General features: G+C 38.9%; 2 protein-coding genes across 2 annotated transcripts in view; both read left to right on the top strand.

The window, feature by feature from the left end:
• The window catches only part of LOC113964503, an 89,683-nt gene that overhangs the window by 64,484 nt on the left and 4,599 nt on the right, over positions 1 to 20,600 (top strand). The gene's annotated exons all lie outside the window — the stretch shown is intronic.
• Positions 5,309 to 20,600, top strand: part of TLR3 (toll like receptor 3) — a 45,203-nt gene continuing 29,911 nt past the window's right edge. Inside the window, exon 1 of the mRNA XM_027676550.1 lies at positions 5,309 to 5,446. The gene's annotated coding sequence lies outside the window, so the exon portion shown is untranslated. The remainder of the gene's footprint in view (positions 5,447 to 20,600) is intronic.

Here is a 20,600-nt window from a genome sequence, read left to right as displayed (position 1 = left end):
AATTTCTTAATGACTGACTTAAATGAAACATTTGAAAGTTAAGCACGTGTCAAACTACCAGGGCCAGCAAATTAAAAGCTTAATGTGATACACATTTGAATTTCATTCATAAAGCTTTTCTCCTCCTAAGAAAAAATAAGACTATTCAATCTCATCAGCAATGTAACTAGGAAGGTGTGGTAAAAAAACAAGGTAAAAAATCACACATCTACGTAAGTCACAAAATCTTGAAATGGGAGAAAACTGGGCAGAAATAAGCCTGCCTCATTCACACCAGAGAATTAAGTTTTAGGAACAGCAAGATTTTTAGTCACGCCTATAATTCAGTCACAAGGTCCAGAACTTTTGTGCTTTGGAAACAAGATTTCATAGCTATTGGTGCTCACAAACTTGTGTGCTATTGGGTAGATATTGCAGCAAACAAGTGGACTCATTTCCACAAGGAACAAATATTGCCAAGTTAAATGCTCTGCTTTATGGCAGACTGTAACAGGTGCTGTATTTTGACACTCTAGCAACACCCAGCGAGTTCTCATGGTGAAATTCAGTTTCTCTAGGGTTTAAGGTGCTCAACCTTTCCGTAAAGATACCAAAAGCTCACTTCCCTCATTTTGCAGAAAGTAAAGGATACAGTTAGATTATGGAAATTTCAGTGGCTCTTTATCTCAAACAATATCTGTATGCTATCTTTCTCCATATTTAAGTCTTTCATTATCTTAGCCCATCATCTCATTAATAGATTCAAGCTTTTAAAAAAGGGATAAAAAATTAAAAAATTAATGCTTTCCAACAGAAGTCAGTGTTTTAACTTTGGCACGCTACTGCTAAAGAAACTGTCAAAAGGTTGACAAGAGGAAAAAAGATATAAAGTAAAGCAGTGTTGGAACCTTTCTAGGAAGTTAGTTAAAATACTCTCCAAACCAAGCCCTTACTGTCTATCTTGTTTTCTTATAGCTATTATCATACCTAGTAAATAACAGCTTAGTAAGAGTCATCAAGGAGCTACTCATTCCACTCTGGTTATCAGGTCTATATTAAAAGTTTCTAAGGGGGAAGTGTGAAACATTAGGAATTAATCATTAGCACCCCAAGAAGAGCCAAGAATAAACAGTTGCATCACTTCTCGTGCTTTTTGTAACTACAATTATTTTGCAACTGCACACATAGAAAGAAACAACAAAAGGCACTATGTAACTATTTTGCATTCAAGAAGTTCCTCAAAGTCTTCAAAAAGTTAGACATTAAGGTTTGCAACCAATCATGAAAAAAAACCCCATGAAAAATACCTGTCCATTGAAGCCAACAATTTGTGGTTTGTTGTTTTTTTTTTAATTAGGATTTTAAATTAGATCAAAGCCACAGTCATAGGTCTGTAATAAGGTAGCTATAAGAAGCATCTCTCCACACTATACTGAACATAAAACGTCCTACACAATTAAAACCACATCACATACCAGCAAAACCTTCCCGAGGCCCAGGCAACCATGTGGATGCCCTCTGGATATGATGCTGTTTGAAACTTGAATTTATTGTGTATGGCAACAGTTTGAGTGTCTCAGAGCCTTCTGGAAAGTGCCATAAGGCATGAAGAGCCTTCATTGAAGTGGTAGGTGACTTTATGAGTGGTGTTGACAGAAAGAGTGTGCAACAGGGGTGGTGTGCCTGAACAAAGGTCCTTGTGTTGGAGCTGTTGGTGTGGGCTTGTGGCTCTACAACAAGCTATCCTTGGTAGTGGTGGGCACTGGTGCTTGATACTGTTTGCTAGGGTGTGATGGGAGAGTGGGAGAGTCTTGTCTAGCTAAATGAAGTACATTCAGAAGGTCTTGCAAAAAAGCAACTTTTTGTGGAGAGGAGCTATGCCCAAGCTTGTTAGGTGTCTCACAGTTCTGTCTCTGTTTGCTGGGGAAGCGGTAGGACTGTATTTGGGTGAGCACAAGCTGGCTTCATGGCTCCTTATGAAGTATGCAGTCAGGTTTATGAAGGGACCAGGTGAGGGGTGGTATGAGGGGCAGAAGGAAGGGGCAGAAGCATCTGGGCATCTCCCGTGTGTCCTGTACGTTGTGAAGGTGGTGGGGTAGAGGGATTGTGGGAGTGGTGTTCACAAAGAGTGTGTCTTGTTTTGGGATGCATCTTGGCAGCTAAGGTCCTTGTAAAAAAGGCCCTGTGATAGGGGACCCTTTCCCAGGAGTGGTAATCAACTTGAGAGTGATGCTGCAGAAACAGTGTGCTACAAGGCCTGTGTTCTTGAGCTAGCATCCCCTTGTTGGGAGGCATTGGTGTGGGCATGTGTTAAGGGAGAAGGGAACCCTAAAGGTGGAAGGTGTTACCTGTATGTGACTTGAGTTTCCTATGGGGTGGCAGGAGGGTGTGATGGTGTTCAAATTGAAGTAAATTGCAGAGTTAGAGAAATAAGAAAAGGGAACGGAGAGAGAGAGCCTTGTGCAGGAGTGGTGCCCATGTGAAGGTGACACAAGAGGCAGGAGTGCGCAGTGGTGGCAACAGCTTGTAAAGTGTTGAGGCTGTAGAAAGAAAGGTGAGGAAAATCTCTGTAAGCAGTGGTACACAACTGTGCACAGCTTCCATGCACTGTAGAAGGTGCAGGGTTATGCAATGGCATTATAAATTAAGTGCTTCAAGTCAGGTGGGCATATAGTCTGGTGAAAAGGAACTTGTGGGCAAGCAGTGTCTTGCTGGACAGAAGCAGGTGCCTGATATGCAAATAGTTTGCTGTGGTGGTGTCAGGAGTGTCTAAACCCCTTTGGTCCTAAAGGATTCATGGTCTTTTTAAATAACGCTCCTGGGTAAGGGTGTAGTCTCCTCAGGGAGGGAAAGTGCCTGTGTGCAGTTTTGTAAGCTGTGAAGATGACATGAAAAGGAGAAGTGTGTGCTAACGATTACTTTTATTAACTTAACAACCTTGTCTTTGAGGGGAGTTTGCAGTCTAGGGAAAAGTGATGTCAAGGGGGGATGGGCGGAATCCTCAAGGATTGACAGAGGCTTGTGCAGTGTCACAGGTGGAAAGAGTCGAGTAAGGGGCTAACTTTTGGGCAGTTGCACACTTGTGAGCAGTTTCCAGTTGGTGTGGGACCAGTAGGAGTGCAGCTGCAGTAGTGTTCAGAGGCAGGGTCTCCTCTGTTGGAAGCAGAAAGTATTCATTGCAAGATGGTGGGAAAGCTTTCCACAGGAAAGGTGCACACTGGCATATGCCTTCCACATATTCCACCCTTCCTGAGATGGGGGGTAGGAGGGGGGAATAAATGGTCGTAGTGTGGAGTAGAGGGTATGATGGTGTGTTTCTAAGAGAAGTTCCTCAAGTTTGACAGGTGTTTGGATGAGCCTAATCTCCTAATTCAGGAACTGCTTCAGGGATGGGGAAAGCCTTCCCCTGGAATGGCAGATGCCTGTGTGCCTCCTGTGTGCTGTGAGGGTGATGGGGTAAACAAGAGCATGTGATTGCATTTGCAGGCTGAATGTCTCATGTTTGCAGAAGGGACCTGTTGCAGGGGTTGGAGCTTTAGCTGGGGTGGTAGGCAGAGAGGCTGGTGGGCTACTGCCATTTGTGAGAGTTGGCAGGAGTTTTGCTATGATGATGATTGTGAACTAAACAGTGTTTGTATGGGCTTGTATTGTAAAAGTGTCCACTGCAAGAAAGATTAGCCTCCCTGAGGAGGGGCAGATGCCTAGGTGAGGTTTACACGATCTGTGAGGGCAGCAGAGCTGGCAGGAATGTGCAGTGGTGATGGTGTTTACCTGCAAAGTGTCTTGTATGAGAAGCATTTGGGTGGGCTTGAAGTCTCTGGCAAAAGGATTTGGGGGTGGGGATGGAGAAAGGAGGCACAGAGTTGCCCAGAAGGAGCAGATGCTTTTGACGGTGGCAGCATGGGTCCATAGGTTAAGGGATTCAGGCAAGCTTTTCTCTTGTGAGAAGTGAGTTGTTGGGGGAAGGGCAGCCTTCTGTATGACTGGCACATCCATGTGTGCAGCTTCCATATGGTATGAAGGTGGTGAGGGTGGTAGGAGAGTGCAGTGATGCTATTCATGAGCTGAGTGCCTCATGTTTCGGTGGGCTTGTTCTCCAAGAGAGGACCTGTTATCTGGGGGGTCCTTACCCATGAGTTGACTTCCTTGTGTTTTGAGCAGCTTTCTAATCTTGTGAAAAGCAGTCCTTTGGAAGGCAGTACCTGTCCCTAAGTGGGGCAGAAGCCCTGAAGAATGGGGATATGTTGGAAGGAGCTTTGTCTAGGGGTGATAGGGGATTCTGAGGCAACATTTGCTGGGCAAGAGCTTGCTATGGTCATGGCATCACGAACAAAGTGAAGCCTGCTAGGGCAGGCTTGTAGCTATGCAAAAAAGGCATGTTCTGTGAGGTAAGGAGAAAGCCTTGTCCTGGAGTGACCACTGCCTTTGCACAATTTCCATTTGCTGTGTGGGCCTTGTAGGCAGTAGCAGTGTGATGAGTGCAGTGATTTATGTTTGAGAGGATTTCATCTTGAAAAAAGGCCATTCTACCAAGTGGGGATGGGTGGTGGGCGGACCCTGGCCTGTGAATGGCAGTTGCCTGCAACAATGCCATAAGCTGCAGGAGCGATGAACTTCCATGCATGACCTTCTTAGTTAACTATCCACCTCCCTTTCCCACATTTTAGGTTTATTTACAGGGAGAAGTGAAGCAAAAAACAACCTTAATCTGTGGATTTTTCCAGTGCTGCTTTTCTTAGCTACCTCTTAGATGCTTAAACGGAGGCAGCTTTCTCTGGAGTCTTCCACCCACTTGAGACACTCTTTAAAATAAGTTCACAGAAAACTGCTGAAGCCCACTTCAGACTTCAGCTTCTATTCTGACTATTCTCTTCTTACTCCCTACTTTAGAACACATGTTTTCAGGACTTTTACGCTTTCATTTGTCATTTCTCTTTCCCATCCTTCTCTACTTTATTATTGTCCAGCAGAGGCACAAGCTACACATTCCCCAGACAGCTCATATGCCCTCCCAGCACCTACCTGTTTGCAGTTACTTGAACTCACCAGAGATTTCTGTTCTCTTTTGTATTTATGCCACAATCCAGATGGAACCAGGAGGATGAGCTTGTCCAGTTAGGATTTTGCAAGCTGATTCTCTGAAGCTGCAAGTACTTGCGGTGCCTGGAAGGCTCTACTGGTATGCTACAGCCGGCTATTATTCCCAGTTTAGGAATCCCTGACTTTGATCTGTCTACTGCTGGTGGTCTTTTTAGAATTTGAACTGAGGTTAGTATGGGTTATAATTTAACTTGATTGGTATGAAACTACTTTCATTCCAAATATTGTCGGCTGCGCCAAGCACACTGTTATTCTTGGGGTATTCAGAGTCAGGGCAAAGGTGACTGATAATGTCCAAATTTTTGTTTGCTGTGGAAGGAGGTGGTGGGCAAAAGTTGAAAGGAAGAGAAGAAGGAAAATCTGACAAGTGAGTATGGTACTCTAACAACTCAATACTCTTTACTTGAGATGTAGGTTATAGGGTCATCCTTCTGAAAACCTACCAAGAGTAATAGCACTGGAGGAATTATTATAAAGTGTCTTCATGCTGAATGTTGAAATTCATAACTGTATAGATTTATTGGTTTTGAGAGAAACTGTGTATGCTGCTATAACAGTCCCCTTAAAGATTATATCGTTTTACGTTGTTATTTTTCATGGCTATTTAAAATTCTTTTAGATGTAATTACAAAAGCTTTCTGCAGCAATAGATAAGGATGGGATCTGTCACCTGTTGCACTCACTTACTTTTAAGTTTCAGTGTTCTTCTCTTAACAGCACTATTTTGAAGACTTCTCTCAGCTATGCTGTTACTCAGCTCTACTGGGTTTGTAGATCTAGTTTCTGAATTGCAGATACTGAGCCAGTTTATTGTGAATAGTTAACGTTATAATTTTACCATCTTGACTCAATTTTTCAGCTTCATTTTCTTTCTTTGGAAAACCTACTGTGGCTTCCGTATTTGACTCCCTCAATTCTTTGAAGCATGTCCTCAGGCATAACTCACAATATCATTTGAGAACAGTATTTTAAATTATTATCTAATTCACAGCAGGGTATATTATTCACAAAATATTTTCCAGAATGATTGTTGGCACAGAACAAAACAAGATTAAGTATTGTTCACAACGGGTTGCTTCAAAGTTGTTTTGATTTTTTTAAATTCTTGTGTCTTGTTTTCTAAGCCAAATGTGTGGTATAACCCCAGCCAGCATCGAAATGCACACACCTGCTCTCCCAAAAGGAACTGAACCATTTTGTCACCCATAAAATGAAACAGTTCTTAGGACTTGCTTCTGGATGTAATTTAATACCCTGAATCTCAGAGCAAATGTGTAAAATTCTGGCAGACTGAGATAACCTGTAATGTATAACTTTATGTGTGAGCAATTTGTTTCCATGAAACTCTTGTTGGGCAAGATTTGATCTGACATCAAGCCGTCTGAATGAAATTCTGAATGAAGTGTAGTTATCTGTGAGGATAGAAGTAGCAGGTGAAATATGACAATGCAGTAAATTCATGTTCATGTCTTTTGGATAGGAAAGTATTTCTGATTTTTTTTTCTGCATAACACTTAGTTTAGTAGATATTATTTTAGAAGGAAAAATTAAAGTGCCTTAAGAGTAGTGGAAAACAAAAAGTTTTTCATAAGCAGTAGTACTAAAATCTGGAATATTTCAAATAGTTTGGGCAATGGAAAAATATGAAAGCCTCGAGTACAGCAAAAAGGAAAGATCTTATTAGCTTTTAGCAGGCTTTATCTGTGCAGAGATGTTTGCTTGTACTCCCTGCATAACATTACACTTAGATAAATATAGTAATTTAATAGTCTGTGGGCCACATTGCAGGCTGCCAAGGTGGTTCACCTGGCCTGCATCCTGCTTTTGACCATCCAAGAATTTCTTGGCCTGACAAAGGAATGGGCCACAGTCCAAATCCATATTCTGATGGTAGCTGCTTATTTGAGATACTGTTGGCTTTCTCTTCCTGTCAAAGACCAAAAGGAAGTAGGGAAGAGTTTTGTGATCTGTGCAGTAAGTGTATTTCTTCTGAAAAGATTTACACCTACTGTACCTGCCTAGTAGTTTGTGTCATGATGGGAGACTGTGCTGGTTTAAAAGTAAACCGGCAGGAGAAATGAACCCAACCCAAGAGAAATTACAAGTCAGAGTCACAATTTACTAAAAAGATTACAATAAGTACAACGATACGGAGAAAAACTGGTTTTTTAACCTATAAAGACAGATGTATAACCCTGTGCCCTGGAACAAGGACAGAACGGTGTTTGTTAGGCCCTGTGCTGAGCACCACGTGGCCCCCCTGGGGGCAAAGTAAAAGGAAAGGAAATCTGATGGTCCAGATGATGGTTGCAGTCCTGTTGAAATAATGATTGCAGTCCTGTCAAGAGCGGTAGCCACACTCCTGTTGGACTTCTGGATCTCCTCCGGATCCAACAAGTCGTACCAGAAGTCCCAAAACCCCAAGATTATATATGCTCAGGTTCAGGTGGGGAGTTTCACAGTGGGTGATTTAACTCTGCCAGTCATGGGATATTTTTGGTATCTTTTATGGTCTAGGTCATTGCAGCTGCCTATTATGCCAGATCGGTACGGCCCATTAGCAAAGATGACCCCTCAGGCTGATGTGCTAATGCCTCCCCTGAGGGGAGTTATCACAGCTGTTATCACATTTATTAGCATGAAGACAAAGAAACACCCATCGCAGGGTTTCTTTAACACCCATCTTGTAGTCTGAGGTGTCAGGTGTGCCCTGGGCATCTGCTGCAAATGATCCATTATTAACAGTCCATCAGAAATGACAGAGACTGTGTAGAATACACAGTTTTGATATACCCATGTAGTGATAAACTGGTCCTGTAAGTAGCACGGAGACAAACTGAGATATATTATTCTGATCTCCACAACTGGCAAAATTAGCAGGAAGGCAGATGCTCTGATAGAACTCTTTTATTACATTGAAATTGTGTTCACAGTAAGGGAATGTACCAACACAAAATTCTTAGGGTGGAGAGAGAGTGGGGAATTTATGCACACCTGACAGTGGTGTAATCAACATTAAAAATTTTCTATTTAGACTAGAGTATTATTCTGAACCAGAGTTTTAATCTGCTTCTAATGCAACAGAAATCCATTTGAGTACCAGTGTCTGAATTGCACTATAAACTTGAAGCATTATTCTTAATTGGGATTACAGGAAGATAGATGCCAGGGAAAGACAGATGCTTAACGAAGATGAGAAGAAGCTTTAAGGCCAAGGAAGCTGCCAGTGACTTTCAACTAAGTCCAAGCGCCTAGCATGTTCTATTGGACATATCTAAAGGCTGAAGGCCAGACAGCAGGAGCACTAAACCACATGGGTGTTAGTGAAATTTACACTGGGTGATGTTGTTCATATACTGGAGTGACTGGAGAAACAGTACATCGAAAAACAAACTTAATGTGATACATTGTAGCAGCATTTTTTCTCATGGCATGGAGGTATCTAAAATATGAAGCTGGTGGGGTGTTTAGTGGGAATTTTCAGCAGAAAATGCTAATTAAAAAAAAAAGGAAGGGCTTTTCCAAAAAATTATATTCTTCAGGGAGTCTTTGAGTGTCAAGAAAGAAAGTCTGAGAGCCATGGCAGTACTACAGTCAGAAATAAAATAATGGCTGATAAGGATATTAATCTAATTTCAAGCTGTGTCCAGGGTTCTGGGATGTCCAGGATCATGTAATTTCTGCTGGAAATGTTTAGTAATTTGCTCAGAGAAGGATAGTTCCAGGACAAGACATGTGGAGAAGCCCTAGACAAGTGATGTGCATAGGATCATCCCCCTTTGTGGAAGGCACAGGTTGCTGTCCTAGGTGATGCAAAAAATTGAAGGAAGGCTCCTTCTCTCTCCATCTCTTCTGGTTTAGACCTCCTTTCTGCAAAAGACTGAAAGTCTGATTTATACTTGAGTCTAATGAGAAATTTTGGAATATGAAATACATAGACATGACCTTGAAAGTTAATGTGTGACAGTATCCCAAATTACTGTGAGGATTAGCATGAAAATTTACTTCTACTGAAATCCCTTGCAATATGGTTTTTAAGCAGGAATTTGCTAATTTTTCTAGACATGCTTTTCATATCCACCTGGCTTGTAATATTTTACTTGATAACGCATACTGAAGTGTTTGTCAGGCTTATTAGGATCTTGGTTGGTTAGTTTCAAACAAATACAAGTAAATATTTATAAACCTTCTTGCTGATAAAAAGGAAATGGTGAAATATGTGCAGCATAGTACTATAGCTGCCTTGTTGGTCATCAGTTCTTTCTGTGCTTGGAAGTGTGTGCATTTCTTGAACATGCTGTAACTCATCGCTATTCTATACTGGTGCAAATTCCTGAAAGTCAAGCAAGCATGCTTTTTAAACAGAATCCTTGGCAACAAGAAGAAAGAAAAAAAAATTCACAGGGCTTATTTTTCTAAAGACTGACAGAGGCTACAAGTAGAGAAGTGAATCAAGTAAGCTGGATAACGTCCAGAAAGCGAGATTAAGAAGAAAGGAAAGAATCTTAGGCTCAGGCAGCAGAACGATAGAGTAATTTTCTAGGACTTAATAGGGTGACACCAGTGAGCCTTTTAGTTCTGTCTGCCAGTGTATTTATTTCCTTTCTAACTTAAGTTCAGTTTGTTGTACTTTTAATGCTGTCCTCAGCAAAAGAATGAGTCACCTCTTTCAAATAGATCCATGTTCCAGAACAGTGCAAGTTTTTATACATTAACTGAACAGTTTTCAAAGTTGGGAGAATGCAACACAAACAAGTTCTTTAGAATATACTTGAACTGCTGTTGACCACTAAAGAGTTGCAGCCAGATTCTTTACTGATGCAAATGGGTATAACCTCCATTGATTCCAATAGGGTTGTGTTGAGCCTTTACGATACAATAACATACTGGGTAGGGAACTGTTACCACCCCATTTTCAGTTTATGTTGAAAAAGAATCTTGCAATATTTTCTCTTAAATGACTGTATAGCACTGCTTTCATCAGGCTTCAGATGCTGAACAAATGAAATTTTTTAAAATTTTCTTCTGCTCAGTAAGTATTGTCAGCCTGATCAGTACTGCCAGTCATTTGAAATGAAGTTCTTAATTTACTGAAGCATTCATGAAGTTTTTGATCACCAGAACCCTGAGGAAAGCTCTATTTCCCGTACTTTTATTCCCAGGTCCAGCATGCAGAGTCAGTAGTTCATATCAGCTCAGGAAAGATGGAGCAGGATATGTCCAGCTCGAGGACTGAAGAGAAAACAAGTGTTAGATTTCTTATGCCTGTGTTGGCTGCTTAGTGCTGTATGGTAGACTGGTCAGAGCTAAAAATAGTGTTGATAAGGAAGATACCATATTACTGTTGCTTATGAATGACTCACTTTATCACTGTCTTCAGAAGGAATAAAAGCATTTGGATGTCAGGAAAAGTTTATACTAAATGTGGTTGCTTCTATTGAAATATGACGTATTTAAAGTTCTGTAATTTTTTTGGCTTTGCCAATATACAGAATTTTATTCAGTTACATGATCCTACTTTTTCCATATGTGCATCATTTCAGCTATGTAATAAGCATATTCAGAGGAATATCAAAATAAAGGTGCCACTCGTTATTTTTTTGAATATATTTGCATTTTTTATTTCTGTTTTATTTTTATATACATAAAAGTAATAAAAATCTAAGAGACTTCTAATTCTATAACATTGATTTACATATATTAACTTCATAGTTTTACTATATATAGTATCATGTTTCCTATATTTTAGTTGAAAGTCAAATTGGTGAGAAAAATGTCAAGAAAAATGACAGCGGGGGAAATCTTGCTTCCTCACCTTTTTCTACTGCAAAAAAGCATTTACAGCAAGAAAATGGCAGTAGATGTTTTCTTTTACTGATGTGAACTTGTAAGTTCTTAAAAAATTTAATTTAATTTCTTTATTGATGACTTTGAAGAGTTCTACATGATGGACACTGTAAGACAAAGAACTTAATGAATTTGGGCATTTGTACTCAGAGCAATGTCCACTGATCAGAAGCTGTTCTAGGCAAAGTAATCTAGGATGAAATCTGATGAAAAGAATAGTCAACCAAAGCCCTCACTTCAGGATGTATTAACAGCTTTGGCTAGTTAAATTCAAGCACTATATAACTTATTCTCTCTTCTAGTTCTCATAGAGCTCTGCAGAGCAGACAATACCACGCTTTAGGTCACATTTCTAATTCTTACCTACTGCCAGACACCGAAAGGAGTATTTATTTCTCCACTCCAGGCTACCAGTACAATACAAATGGGTTACAGCAAAAAGTCAGGTTCCTTTGGAGCAAGTGTTAACTCCTGATTTCAAATGAACTCTACCTTGTTCCTGCTGGAATATGACCAACTACATTTAAAGTCTAAATTTGAATATACCCCTCTGCACTGATTCGAGTCTGCTACAGTATTGCATAGTCTACACTATCTCTGTTTAAATGCATGCTTGATGATGCTCAAATGTATCAATAAATGCATTGACATAGGCTGTTTCAGTTTCTTATTAGCACTGTGTAAAGATCTCTCGCTTTCTAACAATATTACCAGTGAATTTGGCTTTCAGTGTAAGTGGAACATTTAGTGCTTTCTTTTAATCAGATTCAGATGTGACCAAGTGAAACCCATTAAAAGGAAGCTAGGTTGGCCTGAGCTCTTCGAAATGGATGATGTAAAGTCTCATGGATTCTTTGTAGAACCATAAAATAGTTGAGGATGGAAGAAGGACCTATGAAGACTGCTTAGTCAAGCCTCTGCACAACGAAGGGTCACATAGAGCAAGCTGATATTAGCTGTGTCCCATCTGCTCTTGAATATCTCCAAGGATGGAGGCTTTACAACCTCTGAAACATGTCCCAGTGTTTCATCACCCTAAGTAAAACCTTTTTTGTTTAAACAATTTCCAGTATTTCTGTTTGTGTCCATTGCTTCATCCTTTCACTGGGTACTACTGAAAGGAGTCTGGCTCAGACTCTACATCCTCCCATTAGATACTACTTCAGGCTGAACAATCATAGTACTGTCAGTCTCTCATACAAAAACCACTCCAATGCTTTAATTGCTTTTACTGGTTTTGCTCTGGTATGTCTATATCTGTTTAGTACCCAGGGAACCCAGAATTGTACACAGTGGTCCAGATGTGCTCTCAGTAGTGCTTAATGTAGAGAAAGAACCACCTCCAGTGCCTGCTGGCTAATGCAACTCAAGATGTTGTCATGTTTTGCTGCACAGGTTGGGTTCAACTTGTTTTCCATGAAGATTTCCAGGTTTTCCCCTGTCATGCCACTTTCCATTTAAATGGACTCTGTGTGCTTGGGTACTGGGAGTTATTCCTCCTCAGGGGAAGCATTTTTGCACATTCCTTGGAATATCAGGATTAGCCTTCAAAAGTACTTCTATTGAAAGCCTGTGTTGTAGTTTGAGATTACATTAAGCTTCAATGGCAAAATGGTTTGGATTTGGGCAGAATTAAGAGAATCAGAAAACCAAATAATGACCTTGCCAACTCTAAATACTGCAACCTTAAATCAAAGCTTGTGGGTAAGTACAGATGTAACATCAGTTTCTGTGGACTTAGTCACTTTGTCCTAATTTTGCCCATATTTCCCTATTACTTCCTAGAAAATGCAGTTTTCATGCGAGAGCTGGTAGTTTTGTACAAAGTGCCTCTTCCAGAATTTATTTTCTAAAACTATTTGTGCAGTGCTGTAAGTGGGTGGCATTGGTGGTATGTACTGCTGGATTCTTGCCTTGACTCTGACAAAATCCATTCAAGCAATGATCTTTGACTACTTCTTTCCAAATCACATGATGGGCTTTTGGCTTCTGTAAAGGTTATGTTTGTTCAAAACCACCCTTAAAATTCCGTCCCCCAAACCCCAAATGTCCTCTTCAGGATATCTAAAATCAGCTTCTCACATTGAGTGTCTGCTACCAAACAGAGAAAGCTTGTAACAGCTAGAAATATACTGGCTGGGTATGCCTCAAGTATTCTTTCCTGTTATGGTTGACTGTAGAGGTTAGTTTCCCGTGTTATATACGTATGAAATTACGTAACTTTATGAAAAATTTCCTCAGACTTTTGTATCATCATGTTTCCTTTCCAAGCTGATAGTGAAATGTGTTTAGACTTTTTCCTTTGGAACAGCTTATTTTTTTCATGCAGCTGCTGGTCACAAGGTTAGGCTATGCTTCCAGTCTGAATTATTAGCCGGAATGTCACTGGCTGCATTTTTACTTGTGTACATGCATCTTTTACTAATGCTTGATACAGGGTAGCATAATAGTCATAAGTGAAAGCATTCTTTGCTGTATGTCATTGCAAGAGCATTTGTAGTATCAAAATGAAAGTTAAAGGGCTCAAAAGCCAGCTAGTTAAGCATGTTATGTTTGCCACAACATATGTATTTGTTGCACTGACAGATTTGCACAGAGGTCTTGAGTAGCTGGGGAAGACTTAATATGCCTTAATTGCTATCAAGAAATGAGATGAGATTGCTGTTTTTATCTAGAGTCCTAAATTCTTTTCAATGCATTACACATTGACAAAAGCATGATAAGTTTGGTTAAGCAGCTATTCCTGTGGAAAAACTCAATGATCAATAAAAAAATGCAGTCCAACAAAAATGTGTAAAACACTGTACAAGCTGGAAAGAATTTGATCATTATATGGCTCTGTCACTTGCAGGCAAACATGGTCTCAAGCTTCTGTGAAAGCATCTTTTTGAGACATTCTGCAGTAAAATACCAACAATGGTACCAAGAAAATTTAAATGTTCAAGCGGTGGTTTAGATGCAAAGTAAAAAGCTTTTGGATTTTTAACCAGTTAATGGGCTATATTGACTTAAGCTATAAGCCCATTTACAGCATAAGGCTTAATGATGATTTTCCAAAGAGGACTAACCTAAAGTTGCTACGCTTTTAAGTTAAGTGTATGTACCTCCACCCCTCTTGATGATCTGTGGTTGTAGAAGAGTTTTTTACAGCACAACAAGGTGGATATGAGAAGGGGTGATGACAGGGTTGTCTTTTAGCATGTCTCAGGGGCTCGCCAAAGACAGCTGAATGCATTCCCCACCACACTCGTGGGTAGTAGAAAGACTCACTGCTCCTGCTGCTTGGCAGGCCAGTGCAGTCAGGCAGCACTGAATGCCTTTTTTGATACACTCTGCATCATCCTGAACCTTCTTTCCATTAGGCATGCTCAGCTGCCCCTCAGCAAAGGAGCCTATCTTCTACTCTCTTTCCAAAGGATTCTGCTTCAGGCTGTATAAGGGATACAAACACAATGGCTCACACAAGAAGAAAAGTACTTCAAAAGCAAGACATCCTTATAAAATGTCAAACCCTGGAAGAAGATACATCTGTATGTGTACATTGCAGTAAAAAAAAAAAGAGTTATATCCAACTGTGCCTTTAGTGCCTAGCTCGTTTGCTTGTCTCTTTTACTGAACCTGAATAGCCACTGCATTGCATTGGCTGTCCCATTCAATATCATTTGACTTCATCTAAGTGAACGCTTCTGCCATAACTTTTGTGCACTCCTTAAACTAGCATTTGAAGTAATTTCAGAGGGAGTGATTTAAGTTGTTAGCTTAATGACTTCCCATGACTAAATTAATGAATTTATTATGCAGTGAAATAAGGAATATAATGTGAATACCAGAGTGTCACAGTCAAATTGTACATTTGCTCAGTTCCAGTTACAAGAGCAGGTTTTGTATCACAGTACTGAATAAAAACTGTGTGCTGGGGAACACCCAGGGCTGCCCTGCATTCAGTGCCGTGTCATCACTATTTCCTATTTCACAGCTATAAGTCTACCTTTTATCTTGCACATAAACATTTGGCTGGCTTTCATTACTTATGTTTATCACAGGCCTTATGATTTTGCATAACCTATATAAACAGAATCTCACTGTACACAGTAAGAAATTTCAAGTTAGGTTCCTGTTTCATGAATACCTATATTCATAAGCTACACGAGTATAACATTGATGCTTGTCACACACATTGCTTTCATGTTTCCAAAGACAAGTTTGGAAAGGTATGCATGAGAAACCTACTGCTGAGACCTGGGGTAGCAAGTTTCCCATAGCATTCCTAGAATAACAGAGGAAGAAATATGCAAATCACTTCAAACCCAGACACTTTGGACACAGCTTACAAATTAGTCTTTTTGGCATAAATCCTAGTTCAATAGCTTGATTATTCAACTGTAGTTTTGCACTCCTGCTACAAAAGGAAGGAATTTCAAGCACGTTGTTTGTGAGCTGCTTACAAGCCCTCCCCTATGAACCCTGGACCTTTTTCTTAACTGCAGCAAAGCAGGCTGAGAACATACCACAGAGCAGTATGCTGGAATAGTTTTAAATGTTAATGAATAATATGATCACTTTATTAGAGAACCCTTCTGTGATGTGTTTCCAGGCACTGCTCAGGAATGTATTTATGCACACAGTGCTTTATTTGCTTAAGAGAACAAATCATTTTTCTGATATCCTTTGAACTTTTTCCCCTTCTTTTCACCTTTTTAAAGTTTTTGATGTAAAACTTCTGTGAAACAGAGCAGGGTAACTGACAGAGAACAGCGTTCTAATGTCTACTATAAGTATTCTTAAAGAGTCATGATCTATTCTGTATCCAAATGATTAAAACAGATCCTGTTTATGCAACAGCATTAATCATTCCTTCAATTATGTCCCTGAACTGCTTTCAGAGCTCTGATATCTTATTTCTTCATCTCATATCATGTGTGACAGGAATGAAAAGTGGTTATAAAAAATAGTGGGCACTACTACCCATTTTATTTCATGGGATACATAAAACCACAATGCTACTTATATCTGGATTAAAAATCTGGATAATATTCTCACTCGAGAAGAGAATGCAACAACATTGATGGGAATCATTCAGGCATTTTTCTTTTAAACAGGTTGACAACTTGAAAAAGTGTGCTGTAAATTAAAACAGCTCATCCAAGCAGCTGTAAATTGCATGACTAGTACTTACTCAGCAAATGACTTCCTGTGGACCTCACTGACCTTGTCAATATTGTCAGGGGCATGGTTTCAGATGGAGAGAAATTGCTTTTGAATGGTTGCTCTGAGAATGTACAAATAAGCATCTCTGTAAAAGGAGGCATGAGATAATTTAAAAATACATGAGAAGTTTTAAAGCATAGGAAGAACATACAAAAATTTTCTGTGCAATTGGTGTTCCTGATCCACAGCTTTCTTGCTTGTCTCACTATTTTGTGTTTAAAGCTATAGCTTTAAGAATCATTCTTTTTTTAAAAAAAACAATCTCAGCTAGTTTGGAGGGAAGGTCATTCATTAGCTGTCATATTTATGTAAGAGCTTCCAGTTGTCAAATTAATAGGACTAACATGCAAAATAAGGCTTTCTTAGCCCAAAGTTTTACTCCTGATGTAAGGTCAATCTAAAGCCAAGTTCAGTTTTTCTGGGAATCCAAATCATGTGTGTTTCATGGTTGCAGTCAACAATACTGGTGAGATGTGCTGCTCTGCAGTAGATTCCTTTTTGTACTTGTTTACCTTAAAGTAAATAATGCCTATTGAAAAGACATTATTTCAAGGCATAACACTCATTTTAGCTTTAAAACCCTAGATTCTGTGAAATTATCCTTTTATTTTTTTTCCTGATAACTATTTGTAGCAAAAAATAGACAATGACAATAAGATTTGAACACATTTATTTTTAAGTTTGTAGATAGTTTGTCTGTCTCATTCATTTTTTTTAAATTCTTTTTTTGCAATTTACCTTTGATCTTGTCTTACAAGGTTGACAAGTTACAAGATTGTACTTTGAACTGTCTTCTTCTTGATAGAAGTGATTTTATTGGCACTTCAAAGGATTTGTTGTCTCTTACCTATTGTTTCCTGAGTATCTACTGTAATAGCCTTGGTAGCAGAAATGATTTGGAAGTTAAGCAGTGTGGCTCAAGGAAGCACCATTTGATTCAGATAGTTTTGCTATATGCTTAGGTACTCCAATGCTGTGACTTAGGTAAGCCAGTTCAATGCTGTTGCACACCTTGAAGTGTTCCTGGACTATAGAACTTGCAAGGACCATAGAATGTGCCCTCTGGATCTTTTGCGTATTTTTTGAAATTTCAAATTTGGATCTTTTAACAAGGACTAACACTGTGGTAATGTCCAGGTTGTCAGGTGCTACATAAATGCAGATACTGTCTGTGCTAAATTAAAACCTAATTTACACAATACCCAACTGCCTGTCACAGTCACTTCAATGGAACAAGAGAGGATGGAGAAAATAACAATACAATAATCTGCTTACAGAAGCTGTTAAGGCCTCAAATTTCATGGTCAGTTCACTTTTGATACAGGTGGGAAAAATTTCATAGGAGGAATTGATTCGGACAACTAAGGAGATTCTAGGCTGTTGATTCCTGAATGCATGCACAAATGCAGCTAATAATATGTAGTATATTCTATCTGCAGGTGCCTAAGTTTTCTCTAAAAATGAAAAACAAATTTCATCTCCACCTATAGGATAGGGAAAATGACAAAAGAGTAGTAAAATAGCCAGCCCAGCTTATACTGTAGGAGAACATCAAAGGATAGAATTCCTTATCATCTGCATACTATTTGCAATACAATTTGCTCTTACTGTCATCTGTAACCAAACTAATAACATGACTTCCTACTGACATTGTTTGGGACAAAAGTATTAAATAAAAATTATTCATCACTTCTACCTTCCATTCACGTCTTCTTAAATGCAGAAACCTGTATTGAAATTTAAGGGTAAAAAAGTTACACTACCTATACTGCCAATTGAAAACAACTTATTATTACCATGTATGAATAAATTTCATAGCTGGCTTTGATGAAAAATGTAAAGGCATAGACTCCAATACCAGTGTTCCTGCATTATGAACTTTCATATTTGGTGTTCAGACCTGCCTGCTTCTACAAATTAGCACAAGTATTCAGAAAGGAAAAACAGGTCAAAGGCATTTTAGTAAGGCATATATCCTCATGGCAGTAAGCAAAGTAGGCAGATAAAAGAGACACTTAGCTGAATCACAGAAAAAATTCTCAGATACTTCGTCTGTTGCCAAAGAAAAGCCTCTCAAGTGCTTGCAGCTTTCTGGTTTGGTTTTTGTTTGTTGGGTTGGTTTTTGGTGGTTTGTTTGTTTTTTTCATAATTGCAAATAATCAGCTGGCAGAAAATCATATGATAAATAGTTTGTGGGCATTCTTGAGGAAGGTTAAGGGTTGTATCTTAGGAAGAATAGCCATGTTTTTTAGGTATTTCAGCACTGTCATGATGACGCATCTCTGAATTTTGTGGGACTTAGTCTGTTATAAAGCTGTTAAAATGCAGTTCTGGCCATATGTTACTCCTTATGTTATTTGGATAAAATTGTGATAAATTCAGTAGCAGCAGGTGGCTTATGAGCAATGATTGCAAAATACATACCAAATTCTATAAGGCTGTGGTCTTGGCTTCTTTTTTTTTTTTTTTTCTGAATAAAATGAATTATTCCATGGTATTAAATGTTCAGTTATTAAGGATATGGCTGTGGATTTTCTTGTAATTCTAAATTTAGTTCAGCTAATTGAGTTGTCCCAGCCATATAGCCCTGATTCTGAACCAGTTGCAGGATCAGTCTTTAGGTTACAGGTTTCCTATAAGGACCTTTGGACTTCATGAGCTCCTCTATGAGTACATACCGATTTCTAAATAGAAACCAACTGGTTCATTTGTATTTTGCAGAAGGTTACTGCTGGCATCTAGTGGTGTTTGAGAGGACAAAAACCTGACAAATTTGACTGCTTCATGAGCAAGTGCAACTGCTAACCTGATACTTCAATGCTCACTTCTCAAAATCTAATAAAATGTGACATTTCCTGTCGTAAACAGCTTTCTTTGGGGGGTGGGGGGGGGCTTGGGGGGTGAGACAGGGGAGTGGGGGTATAGTACAAATAGCAACCCTATGCTTTTCAAATGATTTTACTGTCATACAGAAAAGGTGATCTAATGCATTTCTTCTAATTTTCTTATAATTAAAGTACCTAAAATATAATATTTCTCATAGTTCTGTTATTAGTTCAATTGTTAAACAATGCAGTGCAAAAACATTTAAAAAGTATTCTGGATCCATTATTTTTTTATCAATCTATTTGTATTTCAACTATTAGCCATAATGAAGCAGTGACTGATAGTTTCAAGCCTCAAAATCTCAAGGAATTTCAATGAACCTATTCAGTATTTACTTATGTATTTAGCCATGTAGTACTATATAGGATCAAATCTGCTGTCTTCCCTGCCTCCTATGGTTTCTCCAAATGAAAAGTTTGTTTTTTGTTTCAGTGCTTTTAGCTGAAGGTTTGTTTTTTTCCCAGTACTGTTAACACAAGGAATTCAAAACAGAAAAGATGCATAGTATCCACTGTCTGTTTACAAAGTACCATAAGGAAGATCACTTCCAAAGCAGATTCTTACAAGCTGTAGTAATTGCAATTCTACAGTTTGGGGGATACAAATAACTGTTTCAAGACACTTTAGCTGTATACACATACAACTGTTTCAATTATAGGTACAGATATTAGGTATATAGATTAAAGATGCTGAACCTCAATTGAAGGGAAATTAATTTGATTGATGGTCATGTTTATGTAGATAGATGATTGTCATTTTACAAAGTATTTCTCAGAGTTATCAGGAGCAGCCCAGTATGAAAAACATCATACAACACCTAACTTGTGTGGTGGAATTAAAAGGAAAAGTCAAGGTGAAGTCATTTTTAGGGAACCTAGCATATGAATTAGACATTATGCTTGACATAGCCATGCATGCTGAGCTGAAGTAGATTATTTAGATACACTGAAACTTCATTTCTTACCAAAATTCATGGATGTCCAAATAGTTGGAGCTATTAGCTAAACAGATGCATATGATGGCAGAATTATAATTGTGGACTTAATCTTTGGCAATTAATAAAAAATTCCTGACTGGTTTTGTTTATTCGATTGGTCATTATTAAGGCAAAGATGCCATTCTTTGCCCTGTACATGTTATAGACAGTCCCATAACAAATTTTCTTATTGCAGGATGCTACCATTGTCAATGTTCTCACTCCTGTACTTTTCCTGTGTAATATTCTGTTTGCTTTTCGATTTTTACTGCAGCTTTTAGGTTCATTACATTGTGGGTAATGTTTTGTGGTCTAGGATAGTGGTCTGTGCTGATGTTCTGTGGATCCTCCTGATCTACAATGTTTTTGAACAGTTTGTAAAAGCAGGAAGCAGGTTTCAATGACATGGACTGTCACTTCCAGGTTTTATTTGGCAAGATTCTCTGCAGAATGTAAAATCAGCTCTTGTAGAATCATTCTAGCTCTCAATATCTTTTTTAATTAACAATGATCAGCAATTGGATGCACAACACAAAGTTTCAAATGGATATTAACAACTCATTAGACAGATCTCTGTGGTGACCTTCATTGTCATCTTGCATAT

Source organism: Neopelma chrysocephalum, unplaced genomic scaffold, assembly GCF_003984885.1.
Source record: "Neopelma chrysocephalum unplaced genomic scaffold, ASM398488v2 Primary Assembly neopelma1_42, whole genome shotgun sequence".
Taxonomy (NCBI): Eukaryota; Metazoa; Chordata; class Aves; order Passeriformes; family Pipridae; genus Neopelma; species Neopelma chrysocephalum.
Note: the sequence above shows the minus strand (reverse complement) of the source record. Positions and strands in the feature narration are given on the sequence as shown.